The sequence below is a fragment of the Mastomys coucha genome, unplaced genomic scaffold, assembly GCF_008632895.1.
Source record: "Mastomys coucha isolate ucsf_1 unplaced genomic scaffold, UCSF_Mcou_1 pScaffold15, whole genome shotgun sequence".
Classification (NCBI taxonomy): domain Eukaryota; kingdom Metazoa; phylum Chordata; class Mammalia; order Rodentia; family Muridae; genus Mastomys; species Mastomys coucha.
Window position 1 is genome coordinate 73,676,809 of NW_022196897.1, and position 3,752 is coordinate 73,680,560.

The window sequence follows — 3,752 nt, forward strand, 5'->3', positions numbered from 1 at the left end:
ATGAAATTATGCTCAGATCCTGAAAACCTGATATTCTCTGTGATGTGCTTCTCAGTCCTTAGTTGGCCCTCAAGATAGTAGTTAGAACAGTCCTTTGTCTGTACACAATAATATCTAATCTTGTTTCACATGGCTTCTCAATGTGCAGTGAAGTTATTCTGACATTCCCCATTCTGCACCTGCCTAGTGGGTGGGTTATGAGTAAAATCTTCAAAAATGTATAAATAATCCTAGTGTAATGTTCCCATTATTAAATAATGTGAAGGTATTTTGATTATAAAACTATATATTAAAAAGTTATACATGTTCTCCCATTTCTTAAAAAGTCCACGTGCCCCTCCAGTCCTGGCAAGCCTAGGCAAGTCAGTTACTAGAAAAATCCCAGTCTTCAGCCCCTAGGCTTCAATAATGGTTCTGGAAGGGCTAGATGTAAACTAAGATAAATCTCATATACCCCAGTCTTCCTCAGCAACACTTTCCAGACCCCCATGCCCCAGGAATTGTTCTGGAATGCCAGAATGCCCCTAAAGTGCTTTAAATTGGGCTTGCAAGTTCAATTAGTTGTCTATCTTAGCAGTGGGAGACCCCAGCATGCTATATTTCTACAGAATGAAACACTCTTTGCATTTCCATACTATGAGTCCTGGGGTATGATTCTCTGATGAATCATGGACCTTTACATTTGGGGCCTTGTCTTGTGGTTGCTGGAGACTCTCCGATTCAAATAGTGGAGTGTTTTCCCGTTGGTAAGTCCAGGCACCTGGTTGTCTTTTACCTATATCTGTGTTTCTGTTTTGGGTTTAATTATGTTTCAGGTTTAATCTGGAGGCCAAGAGGGGCAAAGAAGACCATCATATTTTATCAGCAGACCATGGACAATGGAGTACTCTCCCAATCTCCTACCAGAAGCAGGAGAAGTAGCTAGTTCTCATATGGATACTGAACTGGCTGGCTGTCTATGGGACTCCCATGATCAGGGAGGAAGACCATCTGAGACAGCCTTCTGGTTTTGGTTTCCCAGGAATGTTTGTGTATATTCTGTTTGTGCTCTTTGTCCTTGGATAAAAAATTTGAATTCTATGATGGCACAAGCACAAAGTACCCTACTGGGCCTGTGCCTGGAACATTTTAAGGATTTTTCTGGAGTCACTGAAGACTCAAGTTTTGTTCATCCCAGCACACTAAGGATCTTTTTCAGGGATGAATGGCCCACTTATGGCCTGGGATGCATGGCGTGGTGCTGACTGTTTACTTTATGAGGCTTGGGGTCACCCAGATAAAGTGCTATATATCACCATGTGAAAATACCTGGTTGAGAAGCCAATAGCTAGGATAAGACTTTTTTTTTTGTTATTGTTCTTGCTGCTCCTCACCCTTCTCCCTCTAAAAGGTGGTCAGCCTTTGGCCCCGCCTTGATCCCCCTTTCTGTTCCTAAGGAGGATCTCTGTCCCCCTTCTTATGTTCCTGCTCCTACAGCCATTGCCCCTGCCCAGACAGCACAGGCAAATGGAGAAGGAGCCCCTTACTCCCCTGACTCCCCTGAATCCACTTGGAGTACACCTCACACTCAGGTCCTTATTGCTCAGAGGGTCCAACTCTACTAGGGCCTTAGCACTCCAGGCTATGGGCCCCCCAAGATGCTCAAGGGAGACAATTCATGACATATGTGCCATTTGCCAATAATGACCTTTACAATCGGATCTTTACAATTTATAGTACTCCCTATTTTGAAAAGGACCATCAGCTCTCACAGGTCTTCTAGATTCAACCATGCTGACTCACCTGCCCACCTGGGATGACTGTCAGCAACTGCTCCAGGTGGTCTTCATGGTAGAGCAGAGAGGGAGAGGATCATGAGAGCTGCCCAAAAATCAGTTCCAGAAGCAAACGTGCTGCCCAAGCAAGTAAAGGATGAAATCTATGCAGTGTTTCCTTTGACTTGACTCAACTGGGATTTTAACACTGCTGAAGGTAAAGAGAGGCTCAGGGTTTAATCCCAGATTTGATTGGGGGGGGTCTCCAAGAGGCTACCAACCCACAAATTTATCTAAGGAGAGCAAGATGATTCAGGGAAAGAATGAGAGCCCCAGGGAATATCTAGAAAGACTTTTTGAGGCCTATGAGATCTAAACTGCTTTTGACACAGAAGCCAGAAAGCACCAGTGAGCTGTGGAGATGGGCTTTGTAAACCAAACTGCCCCAGACATCCCTTAGAAGCTTTAGCCACTGAATGGCTTTGTAGCCTGCCTCTGGCACCAAAAGACAGTCTCTATTTGCCTTTGAATGAGAGGACTTGGAGTGAGGCTTCTAAGGATAACACTCTTGGACATGTCTGCCTCAAGGATTCAAGAACTCACCATCCATCTATGAGGAGGCACTAAATAAGGACAACCCCAAACACCACCAATACTTGATGCAATCAGCAGGAGGCTTTATTCAGTGCTGGGCAAGACTCATTCCCCTCTCACATAGGGGTAGAGGACAATGGATGGCCACCAGCCAAGATTTAGGCTTTTTATACCTACACAGGTGCTGGGGCAAAGGAAGGTACAGGTGGTCTCTGATTGGTGCTGGCTTGCTCTAGGGTTCGGGGGCAGATCAGCCATCTGGCAGTTGGTTGTTAATTTTTTCTGAGAAGTCCTTCTGGTCCACTTGTTCCTGGGTTCTGGGAACTGGTCTCCCACTGGGTTCAGCCAATGGTTAATTTCCCACATTACAGTTTGAAAACTTAAACTCACACCAGCAGGCACACCAAGAAATAACTGGTCCAGTGTTTATGATGGGCCCCCAACATGGAGGAATGTCAGGAAGAGCTACAGAAGAGCTACACAAAAAGGTACAAGAGCTGAGTCATCTTGGCTACAGAGTGTCTGCTAAGGGCCCAGCTTTGTCAGTTTGAGGATACCAATCTGGGCTACATATTCAAGGGGTTGGGGGGCTGGGCAGACAAAAAATGCTGTCAGGCACCCAGGAAGCAAGCCATCCTTAACATCCCAGTCCCATTAACCCAAAGGCCAGTATGGGAATGTCTAGGATCTGCAGGATTTTGTAGACTTTGGGTGCCTGGGTTCCCTAAAATAGCCACACCCTTGTATGAGGCCACCAGGGACCAAGAAGACAAAATAGAATGGAATTCGGATTTGGAAATGGCTTTTAAGACTCTAAAAGAGAAGGCAGTGGTGGCACACACCTTTAATCCCAGCACTTGGGAGAAGAGGCAGGCTGATTTCTGAGTTCAAGGCCAGTCTGGTCTACAGAGTGAGTTCCAGGACAGCCAGTGCTACACAGAGAAACCCTGTCCAAAACAAGACCAAAACAAAAAAAAAACAAAAAACAAAAAGAGAGACTATAAGGGATTTCCAAGTTGCACAAAAGAAGGGAAGAACGGAGTTAGGGGCTTTTGGAACAGGAATAGCATATGGGAAAGATGGAGCTGCTAGAGTTTCCCAGTATCCTGGGAAACAAGATAGGAAAGGGCCTGGGTCCTGCTCACCCAAAGATTGAGACCATAGAAAAAGACCTGCGGCTTATTAATCTAAGAAGTTGGACTTGGTGGCCCAAGGATGGCCTGCATGCCTCTGGATTATACCTGCCATGGCATTGTCGTCTGGATTATAGTTGCCATGGCACTGTTAGTCAAGTATACTGACAAAATAATGGGACAGGAACTTGTTATCACCACCCCCTATGCTATTGAGGAGAATCACAAGAATCCACCCAGTCTGATGATGTCCAATGCCAAACTGGTGCAC